General features: G+C 39.5%; 1 long non-coding RNA gene across 1 annotated transcript in view; it reads right to left on the bottom strand.

Moving 5' to 3' along the window:
- Positions 1–5,787: 5,787 nt before the first annotated feature.
- The window catches only part of LOC109968005 (uncharacterized), a 38,512-nt gene continuing 29,875 nt past the window's right edge, over positions 5,788–14,424 (bottom strand). Inside the window, exons 5-6 of the long non-coding RNA XR_002276031.1 lie at positions 9,647–9,715; positions 5,788–5,879 (exon numbers count right to left, since the gene is read on the bottom strand). This is a non-coding gene — a long non-coding RNA (uncharacterized LOC109968005). The remainder of the gene's footprint in view (positions 5,880–9,646; positions 9,716–14,424) is intronic.

The raw sequence follows: 14,424 nt of genomic DNA on the forward strand, positions 1-14,424 counted from the left end.
AACCCAAATATAATGTTTACTATTGCAGAATACAACAAAATGGTATGAGAAGCTGAAACTATAAAATGTATGGCATTTTTACTTTAAAATTAATGAATCAATGATTCATTGATTACCACAACTATAGCCAGTTAATTTTTTAGACACTATCCATTGGGTGGATACTACTGTACATGGAAAACTCTTGCAGAGCATCCAAACTAAATATGGGATTCTCTTCCAGTTCGTCTAAAATACTGTTCACTGCATTTAGCTACAACATTAAGCTAAAGATAGCATTAATACAGTTGTATTTATTTAGCCAGCAGCATTTCTTCCAAGAGCCAGTAACATCAGATGACAGAGACCGAACATAACTCAACATAAGATGCTTTTTATTATTGGTAGTGCGACAGGTGGAGCAGCTAAATCCACTTTTGAACAAGCTATACTTTTGGCAGTGGAGGAAAACGTGTTGTGATTCCACAGAGGCATGCAGGTCGTTGAATGAGACTTTGCATTAAGGTGGTAATTACGTCATTTCCATTTGCCCTGCCTTTAGTTTTTATTTGCTGGCAAACAATACATTATGTCCCAGAGAGTCATAAGAATGATAAGAGCAAAATGAAAACTAAGAGTAGAGTGTCTCAACAAACAGCCCTCACAGCTGTTTCATAGCGATTACCATAAATGTAGGACAAACTGGGTACATGGAAAACAAGTGTGGCTCAGTTGACCAAGCAAAGGTTAACAGCAGCAGTGAGTTGCCCGGCACTGGCCATGTTCTAGCCAAAGATATCAAACAAAAACTTGCATTTAGGTTAAATGTACTTGTTAGACTAAATTACCTGTCCAGGAGAAAACAGGCCACATTGGTGTCATTCTGGATACGTTTCCATCTGGGAAAGGCCACACCAATATTTATCCTCATCTTGTGTCATCGCCTATCCTGTTACTTCATGTCTTCTTTTCTTTGACAACAGGTATTCACTGTCTTCCTTTTTCTTGTGTTAAAGTATAACTATGCTTCTCCATTTCTTCAAATTATAGTTCTTAAAATCACAACAGTGCTTTTTGTTGTTTCTAACATTACTTCTTTTTTTGCATTCCAAGCATCTCCAAAGCCAAGCTGCTATTTCCGTGTAAAAACATAAAATTCATGCTCTAGAGCCAGGGTATGGTTTGTCCGTTCTGGGTTACTGTAAAAAACATGGTTGTTCAACATGGCAGCCTCCATGAGAGGGGACTGACCCCTATGGAGATATAAAAGACTCATTCAAAGCTATTGAAAATATGACAGTTCTTATTCTCTGCTGATTACACATTAATGAAAACATAATTATGCATACTATAGCCCATCTCTGCTAATATAACCTAAATCTTACACATTGCACCTTTAAGTCTTGCTTTAATTAGCACCATCATCATTTACTATAGAATCATCATTCCACTTCCATTCCAATTCTTAACCCCCATAATAATCCAGATGTTAATATTAGCAGCACAAATGAAACTAAATATGATGTGTACTGCACAATAAGTGTCAGAAAACCTCACAGAAAGTTAAACCATGGGCAGGTAAGCCAATACAAGCCAATAGATGCTCTCACAGAATGGGCTGAGGTGTGTGCGAGCACTGTTTGGACCAATACTGGCTCCAGTGAGGCAGGCAAAACAAAGCAGGGCCCTTCAGATTCACAACAGGGACACTGTCAGCAAGGACAGGGGAGGGGAGAAGGGAACAAACAGAACACAAGGGTTTCACAAACAACCTGTCATAAGGCATTCAGTGGGACAGGTCTGACTGGGGCACCCAGCTCACAACCTACACCAAGGGTGAGGCAGGGGTCATCTCGCTGTGCGTATGATGAACAGAGGGAGAGATGACGACTAAGATAAGGTGGAAATATCAGTCATCTTCATACTGCTGACTTCTGTCATAGACTGTCTATAGTTTGAAGCTGGGTTTTTATACATGCCATAGTTAGAAACAAAATCACAGAATATGTTTTGCTAGTACAGTGTTTATCTGACACTTTTATATAGTAGGATCTATAAATGAGTAATATGTTATTAAGAACAACCTTAGGGTGGCAAGGTTGTGAAAAATCAAGCATAATTAGCATTTTCTCTTTATTCACATCTTTAGTTTAGGCTGGAAGTAGTGATTATTTTCATTTTTTTATTAATCTCAGTTACTTCCTTGATTAATCTTTTGGTCTGTAAAATGGTCTGTCACAAGCTTCAGAGCTCAGGTCAGCATATTCACAGCGTTATTTTGTCTGGGCAATATTATAAAACCCAAATATAATGTTTACTATTGCAGAATACAACAAAATGGTATGAGAAGCTGAAACTATAAAATGTATGGCATTTTTACTTTAAAATTAATGAATCAATGATTCATTGATTACCACAACTATAGCCAGTTAATTTTTTAGACACTATCCATTGGGTGGATACTACTGTACATGGAAAACTCTTGCAGAGCATCCAAACTAAATATGGGATTCTCTTCCAGTTCGTCTAAAATACTGTTCACTGCATTTAGCTACAACATTAAGCTAAAGATAGCATTAATACAGTTGTATTTATTTAGCCAGCAGCATTTCTTCCAAGAGCCAGTAACATCAGATGACAGAGACCGAACATAACTCAACATAAGATGCTTTTTATTATTGGTAGTGCGACAGGTGGAGCAGCTAAATCCACTTTTGAACAAGCTATACTTTTGGCAGTGGAGGAAAACGTGTTGTGATTCCACAGAGGCATGCAGGTCGTTGAATGAGACTTTGCATTAAGGTGGTAATTACGTCATTTCCATTTGCCCTGCCTTTAGTTTTTATTTGCTGGCAAACAATACATTATGTCCCAGAGAGTCATAAGAATGATAAGAGCAAAATGAAAACTAAGAGTAGAGTGTCTCATTATTTTCCCAGATTGTTGGGCTGTTTGTTGCATGCTTACCTTGGCAGCTTGACTGAGCTGTACTTGCACTGCATTTCTGATTCGGCATATAAAACACAAATGCAAACCTCTGCTTTTGCAAAATGGAATTAAATCTGTGCACCGCAAACTGTCACACAAAAAATATAGTAATGGGCGTCAACCTGCCACCACTGTTCACAGGTGTTTTTTTTTTACACGAGTATTTATTTGACCATTATGTTAAATTGTCCCCATAAAGCCACACTTGGCAGCACCATCCACTGAATCTCTTCCTGAGCCACTTAAGTATACCACTGGGGGTTGGTGTGTTCCATGAACTCAATATGGTCGCTTTAAACTGAATAAATAAAACGAGTTTAGTTAGGTTGTGCCCACTTTCCCTAGAAAAAAATATTAAGCAACAGCTCTCAAATTTTGTAGTTTTTCATGCACATTGTTGCTACTGTTCTAAAGTATTAAAAACCTGGACCTCTAGGACATAGTTATGTTTAATCTAGTATTTACCTGTCTCCTTACATTTTATAGATACTGACAACAACTCACTTTAAGATCAAGTTATGAGCTCTTCATGATTTGTGTGTGTGTGTGTTTTAAAGTACTGTATATTCACTATTGTATTTTGCATTAAATCGTAGCCACTCTCTGACATGAACTTATGCTTTAAAAAAAGCAGTGGGAAATTGGAATATGTTATGTAAAATAATTACATATTTCTACAAATGTATATGCTGTGTAAGTTGCAGATTTTGAGTTCTTTCATTCTCTCTTCTGTGGTGACTGTTGACCACAAGCAGGCAGCCAAAACATAAGGAGACCACCTCTATTCGTGGCCCTGGAGGCACTGGATGTTAAGTGGCAGCTGGAAAATCACAGCTGCAGGATCAAGCACATCACATTAGAAGAGAGAATCCAGCCCCAAACAAAGATACAGTACAGCGCAAACAGAATATCTAAGGCAAGTGGATCGTCTCACTAATGTTGAGTGTGCTTGGTCTTGTTGAGGCAGCTGCATTATTTTGAAAGCTTAAAACCAGAGGATTTGATTGCTCATAACACCAATGGTTTCTTGAAAATGTTGCACCTAAATGCTACAATGTTAAACTGGAACTCTGAGAACTTTTCTGATCCAAATATACTACTTTAATTATATTTATTTGTAGCAAAACCCTGCCAAATAAGTTTTAAAGTCTTACTTTTCTGCTTACACAAAAAGACACTTGGTCTTTACCATGTGTTTTTGCTGAATTTCAGAGACAGGGCATCCTTGAACAGCAATTTACACTCCTACAATTGTAGTGTTCTGGTGCAGATATGGTGTTGGCCCCTCCTCCTTGACCTCTGCCCTTTGTGAAGCAGGCAAAAGTGTGTTTCCTGATTAACGGCTGACTGAGGTACATGGTTCCAGCTCCAGCACCTTGTCCTCCCAAACTGAGATGACAGTCTCCCAGGCTCTTTATGGAAATTAACTGCAAAGCATAGCCAATTAGACCTGTGTTATTTAGAACAACTCAGTTTTTTACCCTGAATAAAAGCAGGCCCAGATAAGACCTGGACACTCAGACAATGCACCAAATGAATGTGAAATTGGTGGCCTGCCAGTGGGCCAGTCCATCTAAAACGAAGACATTGAAAGTATAAAGGCAAGTTTTTGAATAAATTGTAAATTATTGCACGACAGAACACAGGGTGATAATGACTTTGGATTTGTGAAGCACTTTAGAGACACATAAACTGAGTACATTGCAAATTGGAAATGGTGACCTAAAATGTTTTATTTGGGTAAAGTAGCAAAACAGTCTTATCGAACAGTATCCAGACATTTGAATGTTCCTAGCTCTTGTTTACAACGTAGTTCGGGGGCAAAATTTTCCCAGGTTTTGCACCTTTTATTCCAAATGTGTAACTGGGATTTAAGCATCTGTATAATGTCTTTTCACTCCACCAGCTAAAGATAGGGCTCTTAGCCTGATACGCTGTCTTAATTTTCCCTTTCTCAGGTCACTGCAGAGAGCGACGGCATGAGAGTGAGGAGGAGGGTCCTTACTCTATGTGCAAGAATACACTGTGGAAGTTGCAAAGGGCAGAGTCTCTAGGAAATCTACTCTTTCTTTGAAAAAATGTCACAAGAGAGATAGGAGATTGGCACCACAAAGAGCCCAAAATAGCACAGGCTGCTACGCATTGTCAGACAAGATTTGGGCTGAGACATTGACTTTTGTTCTGCAAAGTATTGGCCACTGAAAGGGAGATGGGAGGTGTAAAAATTGTGATTTCTCCTCTTCCCCTGGTTATGTGCAATGCACTACCCTCCTGATAATGCATGCTGCTGGGACTGAGGTTTATAACGTCACAATTATTCCTTGCCTGCAACAAAAGAGGTGCACTTAGGATTGGGACAGAGTTGGGAAATTTGTTAAATATGGGCAACAGTTTTTCCTTTTTAGGTGAGTGAGAGAATGAATAATTGCAAAGGTAGTTATGTAGACTTGGCCCAGAAATTTGGGACAAGTCCTTAACCCCTTTGCTTTCCCATAACTCCACATTTCACATTTCTTCTATCTTCCTAATAATGGCCTCATATACTTTATGTAGGTGTGCCCCTTAGCCACATAATAGGATTATGAATAATTTCTACAAATGTACAAAAACAAATCACATGGCACAGCTTAGAGTTTGCTAATAATTTCTCCATAGCTGATAGATCAAAGCAAGGCACAGGGACGGCAGAGCCAGGCAGTAGGTTGACCCTGGTCAAGCATTTTTAATGAAAGGGTTAATCTCCTCAGAGGTGACTATTCAGGAGCAGGCAGTGTGACCAAATGAAGAATTCACGTCTGGGATAAGAAGAATAGTGGCTTGAGGGTGCTGTTGGGTGACAGTGAGGAAGTCCTGAGGTAAAACTGTGTGATGCTGTATTTGAGCCCATCTGATCAGACCTCCTCATTTCACCGCTAAACGAAGAGAGAAGTGGGGAAAAAGTCAGGCTGTCTGAAGAACCTATGGCACATATAGGCCCCTAGGCTGTTTCATGGATGCTCAAAAGAAACCTGCTCTACTGGCTCTGAACCCCCATGATACAAAAAACATGCATGCACAGAAGCACACAGCTATGTCGGTGGCTGTGTGCATATTCATGTGTAGAGACCAGTGGGTACACGGACACACACACTCAGACATGCACATACACACACATACAGAACATGTTCCCATTAGGACAATTGCTGTTCCTCTCTGAAAGTACCTGATTGTTTGGGATAAACTTTGTTGTCAAGCACCTCTTGTGCTACTGTAAGCACACATGCCCTCTTGTGAGTAATTAGACTTGAATACCTTCCAAAAAGAGAGTAGAAGAAAAACTGTTTTAAAAAAAGATGCTTTTATTAATGTATAGGCATCGGCTGGTTAAGGAGGTTTAGAAATCTCATCATGATGGTAAAATGGGTCTCTTAGTAATTAGGGACAAATGAAATAGTTTATCACTTACCGGGTAACTGTGCTAGCCATTTGGCTGTGTTCAGAGGAATTAATCAGAAGTGCTATTGACATTACATTGTGCCACAATTATCATTCATATGTTTTATGGTAATTGGGCTTTTTTCCAAAGAGAAATTAAAGTGCCTATGTAATTCCAGACAAATGAAGATACACAAATTCAAACATTAATCAAATCCCTGAAATAACACAACATCATTTCAGCAGCTGATAGTCATACAACAAAGGACTTGGAATAAAATGTTCAAAATGAGGATATCACTCTTCTCTTTGAGAGAAATCAAAATGCCATGTTCATTCATTTGTATGAATGGTGATTATTCATATTGAGTTGAAGAAATATTTGCGCCTAAATTAATCAGTGATTAAAGGAATAGCGAGGTTTAAACAGCATTATCTAAATGTTTATAAATGTGAAATGTGATGTGTGAAACTGATTTATTACATCTTTTACTCTTGGTATCACTATAAAAGTAACAGTTCATTTAAGATTTCTTCATAAGCTTGGTTGTCTTGTTGCATTATACTTATTAGGATAAGCACAAACCTAATAAAACGAATGAAAAACACTTTGTTCTGAATGTAATCAAACGTTAGACATGTAACTCCACCCCTGTGCTCTTTTTCCAATACCTTCACCACAGTTTCTAAATGTGAAAATTACATATTATTGTCTTAATGGCCTGGAGGGGTTGATAAAGGAAGACTTTGCCTAATGCTGCTATAAACGTGTTAGGCAAAGTCCAGCAGGATGTAATTGCATCTAATATGTTTACTGAGGATTGATTTCCCTCCCACGACCCACCTACCAGGCAGCAACAAGCTGTGGTCAGTTCACCCGGGTCACTGTGGATGAGTTCTGTGTCCACTCTGTTCTCTTTACACCAAGTAACAAGGCCAAAGCACAGAGACCATGGAAAAGTATTGGAGTGCAGCTTAATGAGGTAATTAGTCAAAGGCCACGATGATCCTGGGAGGCTAATACCTGTGACCTCTTGATCCTGGATTCCTGACACATGTCTCTAGAGACGGTACTGGAAAGACGGCTGCAAAAACACAGTTGCCTCAGCCGGAAAATTTGGCCAGTTTTTTTTTTTTTCCACCGAGAATGTGTGATTCTACACTTTAAGAAAGGAGAGTTGAAATTCAAGCTGAGCAACCCCGTTACTCTTTTTTTTAATTACTCCCACACTGCAGTAATGGTCCTGCCCCCTTTCCTTCCCAGAAGAAAAATAAGTCTTAGCAAACCTAAACCACTTCACCTGTTTACTTAGAGAAAGAAGTTCTGGAGAATTGACAAAGACAATGAAAAAGCACAAGAAAAGAAAAAGGATGAAGAACACAAAGCAAGATGATGTTTTTTCCCCTCTCCCATCCCTTTCTTTTTTTTTTTATCAGGTTATGTGACTGGAGGCTTCATTAATCACCACCTCGACAGTCTCTGCCAGGGGGAACTAACTGCATTTGGCCCAATTAGGTGCTGTAGAGACAATAGGAACAGCACAAGTTGTGCCTCTCTGCCAGGAGCCAAGAGTTGCCTCCCTGTCATTACCTACAGAAAGGGAAAAATTAACCCCTACCAGCTTCCTTGCTTTCCTCCATTGATCCGAGGCTTTTGTGGTGTCCCTGGAGCGTGGCAGACAATTACAGATATTATTACATCTGCATTGATTTTTTTTAAAAGAGAGCAGAGTGTCTCCAAGCAATTAAAAAAATTACAGTTTGGAAGTGGGCCAATTAAAATGCCCCCAGCCCTGGAAGGTGGCTGCGGTGTTGGTGGGAATAGAGGGACAGACATGACTGTCAGAATCTTGCAGGTTTTTTTTTAGATAGTTTCACACATGCTCATGAAAGTATACACATGCACATGCACATACACAAGCGCATGCATTTAAAAAAAACCCTGTTCTTGGTCAGGTCAAAGAAAAAACAAGTTTATTTGCTGGATAAAAATAATGAATGATGGCTTCAGACTGAGGCACTGATCAATCTACTTGTCTGTTACATAAGTCCACAAATGTTGGTTTACCTGTGCTGACCATAGAAATGACCATGAGCCCAGAAATAGCTGTAGAAACACTGGCTGTTCTGTTGGTATGTTTTGGTCCAAGTTCAGCCTCAAATAAATGTCTGTCTTAGTTCCTATCAATACTGTGACCAAATTAAACAACTGCCTGGTTTACTTTGTAAAAAAAACCACAATGATTTATTGAATTCTTAAAAAAAGGACTGTAGAGTGTGTTCATCCTTTCACTTATAGCCAAAACTAGACTTCCTGTTATAAGTTGTCATTTCAGTTGTTAGGTATTTTTAGTCAGATAGAAATTGGATAGATACTTTATGTATTAGAAATGTTTAGTGGAGATAGGATGTCTAGTTAGACTGTTAAATGCTTAGGCATGCTTATGAGTTTCTACAGGGTACATCTGGTCAAGGATAACTAGAGAGAAGAGTTGATGACTGTCAGCAGACAGGATGTTTAATATTATTATTATGACGTGTATAACTGTAGCCTTAGCCATAATATGTGCTTATGTTTAAGTCACGACATGTTACTAGAAGTCTGTGAGAATGTTTTTAGCTACACACCACTTAATCAACAGACACACACACACGTTGATTTGCTTCATGTTTTGACTACTGCTATGACCAGCTGCAAAGCTGGTAACAAAGACGTCTCGGTTGACGTTTCTGTGTAGTATGGGGCTAGCCCAACTGAGGGGATATAATGTATAGGCCTGGTGGGTTCAGGGGCTTTTCATCTTACATCTGCCTGTGAGCAGTTTGGAGGTGCAAGATACCTGATCGTGTAATGTTAATTTTACCTGTGATCCTTTGAATAAATCAGTACTGTTTTGAAGTTACTTGGACTGTCTCGTCTCTCAGAGTTAGCAATGGTAAGAAGAACCAAAGTCTAACACAGTGTTTTATTATTGGCTCTTTTCTGAGAGTGTCTGGAATCTTGTATGTTAGTACTGAAATTTCCCAGCAATAATTTAGTATAGGTTATATTTCTGTCCTGACATAACTACATGTTTCCTTTGGTTGTATGAGTGTTTGTTGACACAGGTGCCTCATAAATATTCAGTTTTTTCTGATTCATGCTGTTGAAGTATCCTACCTCTCTATCCCTCTACATCTATCTCATGAAATTTTTTCTTTTACGGCCTTATTCTGTCACACATGCACACATATACACCCTACTTCCTTTCCATCTTTCACTTACTTGGGCCTTGGCATTGCTTTCACCCATGGAGCAGTGTTGGCCTTTACCATGACTGTCTGACCAGATTTCCTGAAACCACAAAGAAAGAGAAAGTGCTAATTGGAGTTACGGCTAGATGGAGGACTAGCAGTGTAGAGATAAAGAATCAGTGTGATGCAAATCAAGCCTGCACACAGTGGCTGCAGAGTCTCCTAAGGGCCCATTGTTTTCTTGCTCTGCAATTAGAGCTAGGGAAGAAATTACTGTGCATTATTGATGTGTTTGGTAGTTAGCTAAAGCACATGTGCACACATACACCTATACCTGGTTTTGGAGTGGTTTGAGTTAAGCAGGTTGGCTCTGGGATTATTCAAACCAGCTATGAAAGTAAACAATACCTACAACTAAAAAAGACATCTTTACAGAGACCCAGACACTTGAAAACCAAAAAAAAAATAAAAATAAATAAATAAAAAACAGGATGCAGTTCAAATAAACAGCATTTGGTACAAGAGGAAACAGGACAATGGAACTATGGTTTTGAGTTGCAGTTGTTTTATCACCCAACACGCTGTGCGTGTTTGAAGTGGAAAACCACAGCTTCTTTAATCCATGGAGCATTAAAATAAGTTTATTTCTCTCGGATTAAAAACAGTAACAATAGCAAGCAGTTAAAAACAAACCGCTTCGAACAAACGGTGGCGAGGCTGAGGCGCTTAGCTTACTGGCAAGCCTTCCATACATCGTGGTCTGTTTCATTAACTGAAATGTATTATTATTGTTTATCTATTGAGCTTCCTGATTAAAAATGAGCAATGCTTCCCCTTTGGATTACAGAGTTAGAAGGGTTCAGGGGTGGCTTGCCAGTGTAATCCACAGAATTTCCAACAACAACAACCCCTGGAAGATGGGAGGAAAAAAGACAAGTTTTCAACACCTGAACACCATGGCACATTTGATTAAAGAGCACTAATTTCAGAATATCATCAAAGGAGAAAGGAGCTTGGTCTATGGGTGTCTGTGCTTGTTAGAGGCTTGTTCACTGTGACGTTATTGCAGCCATTTAAAAAACACAGGACCAGTCTCACACAACCCAAAATTAGGGACATAAAAACACTGGACAGTGTATCCTCAATGACCGCATTCAGGGACTTGTACGGTTTTTGTAGGGGCATAAATACACTTCTTTGTCCCTAAATAGAGAAGCAAAGACAGTTTCTGGTCTTTGCTGTCTGAGATCCACACATATGTTTGATAATGATGTCCAGCTACTGGGGTTGTAATACATTAGTGGTAATACACGTGAAATGCACATCAGACAGACAAATATCACATGATGAGCAAATGATGGAAGCACGGGGGAGGCTGCTGATTTTGACTGAATATTTGCAAACATGAACAAGATTGCTCGTTTCATAATGAAATATCAAAAATTCACCTGGAATTGTCGCATTGGGTCCTTTTTAGGTGGCAGACTATAAAAGCTATTGGTTACAACTGAGCAGTTATAAATTTGTGATGAAGGAAGGGATTTTAGGAGAGCCTATATAAAACTGTGCAGAATATTCCTATGGGTTTTGGTCAGACTATAAGCTGTTATCAGACAGTTATGACTCACACTTTGAGCCCACAATCATTCGTAACAGTCACCTCTGAGAAAGCCTCCCATTGAGCTGAAGCGCCCAAAAAACATGAACATTTAAATTAAATTATGGGAACTGCCTCTCTCAACAGTCAGTGTGATGACACGCTTTCCATTCCTTCTTGGTAGGGTCTGAATGTGGTGAAATGTAAATGACTGGACGCATGGGGGCCCAAATGGGAAGCTTGCTCCTACATGGGTCAAAGACAGGAAAACTATAGAACTGAGATAAACCAAGGGAAGGAGGGAGAGATTCTCCTGTGAATCGTTTAACAGTGGACACACCGTGCCACTTGCATTATGGTGATTGTTGCATCAAGGGCTGATGCAAAGGGGCCTCTTTTTTTGCAGTGCACCCTGGAGTTTTTGGTTTTCTCTAAAAAGGAACCAAACAGATTTAAGATCAAGCTGCTAACTCATGAAATAGAATCAGATATCAAATTTGTCAAGTGAAAATAAACATCTTATGTATTTGCTAAATAATTAGCTGCATAGTGTAAGTGAATTTTGATGACATTATACAGTTTGTGTTTGAGCATGGGGAAATATACTAGTATATTAAGTGTTAGTGATTTTGTTACACAAAGTAGCTTCAGTTCATGCCTGAAGCTTATGTTTATGCCATGCACCTCACCATTTTACTGCATGTCAGTGTCATTATGTTTCAATGTGCAGTTCATTCATTGTGTCTGACTTGCCTCTGGTAAAATACATACTGTGTTCCCTGGAAGCTCAAAGTAGCCTTTTAATAGCATTGATGTATTCTTGTTAGCCAGAAAAAAAAAGGTCATGCAACTGGATTTCCAAACTTTGAATATCCAGATATTTACCTCTAACAGTGTGCACCTCGCCCTGTCAAGTCACCTTTCCATTTCTCTAACTGCTCTTGTGCTGATTTGTCAACCATACATGAGATCAATTAATCTGTTGAGTATGAACACCATGGCAGATTTAAATAGTTCATATCCATGTGGCAAGAAAGCACATTCTGCCTATTTATAGACTTTGTTACTTAGTGCTACAAGGTCAAAATCCTGTCACTTAAATAAAACACATAGTTGTCTATTTGGAGTGTCAACATGTCGGCTAGCCTCTACCTTGCATTTCATAGTTCTTTGGCACAGGGCAATACAATGATTTCTGTTTTTCTTCAAAATCATAGATGTACTTTCATCTGGCAAATAATTGATTAAATGAAAGAAATAGCTCAGACTTCACCCAATTTCTTCATATCAGCAATAGAATTACATTCTACGTTGTGCTTTGTTTTCTGCTTTGAATATTCAGTTCTGTTTTGTTACATATAAAGGAAGAAAGTAAGACCATGTTGTTTCTTCCAATCTTGGAACAGAAGAAGATGAAAAAGAAACCAGTGATTCTCAACTCATTCCTTTTTTCACCCTAGAAACAGACAGGTACTGCAGCAAGAGAATCGTGTAGAGGTTTCCCCTGAAGCCAGTAAGTGCCAAGCTTTGTCAAAAATGACATGCATCTCCTGTTTCCATGTCATGCCATGCATGTGATGTGATGAGCGAATGAAGGCAGTCCCTGCAGAGAATAGTAGGGGGTCATTATTAAGCCTCTTAAATTAGTGCCCCCTCCCACACAGCCCTTGCAATTTTCCAACACCCACAACCACATGCACACTCTCTGAACACAACACATTAGATCTGACAAAGAAAATCATTTCCAAAGTTTACTTGCAGCAAACTCATTTCATATGTGATTGAATAGTACCTGTATGGTATGACCCATTTAAACTCTGTCACACATGGATGCTTTGAGAACCTATTTGAGCGGAACCATGCTGGTAGCTAGCTACAGACTGCACCGATTGCATGTCCTATGCAATGCAATTTATGTGTCTCTCCATCACACTCACTTATATGGTTCAGCTCACAAGAGCTACTATTTAGATCGCTTATGGGGGAGGGGAGAGGGAGCATGGCACTGGTATAATACCATATTGTATGTACTACAGGGGTATAGAGTGGGTGGCAACAGCAGCAGAAAGCTTAACCTCTATTGCACCTGAACACCATCCTCAGTGAAACGCAAATGACACCATGACAAACACGACTTCTGGTGCTTCCCCTCCCATTTTGATAGGCAGGTACCACCACTCTAGCATCTGTCTGGCTCATGTAAAGGCTTCTAATATCCCTAGATTAAAAAGACCTCACACCCAAGGTCAGCCTCTGAGGCAATGGCTGCATCTTCTTGAGAGTGATCACGGATCCATTGTCTCACTTTAATTCCACTTCCATTTACTCGATATCTCTGTCTTCTGTGGCTGACTTTGGATCTATGCATCACATTCTCTCCCTCTTCCTCTCCCGCCCTGGTGTATATGTATATTTACACGAGTGCAAATAACTGGTGTCTAGGGAAGGGTAAGGAGCAGTGGGGAAGGGAAGCCATTAGGGGAATAAAGAGAGGTGCTGCCTCACAGCCGAGCTTCACAGGCCAATGGAGCAAATCAAATTGGGTCTTGTTCTGCAGTAGGACACACACACACACACACACAGGCATGCACTCACACAGAGGCTCAGTGACAGTGGCAGAGGCATACAGCTGACAGCAGGGCCTTTGGGACATAGCAGGGCTGGGCATGTCTAGGGCTGGCCCACTAAGGGATCCAGTCATGACCCCCCCAACTCTCCTGAGCCACAGGTGAGCTCATACAGAAAGAGGGTGAAGAAGAATGATGGAGTAAGACACAAAATGATTTTAGATTTAAAAATGAGTTTATACTGAATTACCAATCATTTCACAGCTGCAGTCACTTTCAAATGTATGTGATGGTAAACTGTAAAACAAAAACATCATATTAAAAATTTAAACCCTCAAAATGTGGATATACAGTAGCTTACTCCTCTGCGCCACAGACCTCCACTGTTGTCCAAACCATTAAAACACCTAAATGAGCTAAACAGTTTCAGCTTTGTTACAGTGAACATGGGCACTGTAGTTTGATTTCAGTCAGTATTACATACACTACCCTGTTGCTGTAATACTGTACTCATTAAATCCATGGCTGGAAATAGTTTCCAATACTCAAGTCTCTTACTCCCTGTTTGAGTAACTTCTGCTAAATACTATAGTACCCAGCTAATTTAGGAACTTGTTTAGCATTTTCAAAAAATGAAAGTATGAC

The sequence above is a fragment of the Monopterus albus genome, unplaced genomic scaffold, assembly GCF_001952655.1.
Source record: "Monopterus albus unplaced genomic scaffold, M_albus_1.0 scaffold141.1, whole genome shotgun sequence".
In the NCBI taxonomy this organism is placed as follows: domain Eukaryota; kingdom Metazoa; phylum Chordata; class Actinopteri; order Synbranchiformes; family Synbranchidae; genus Monopterus; species Monopterus albus.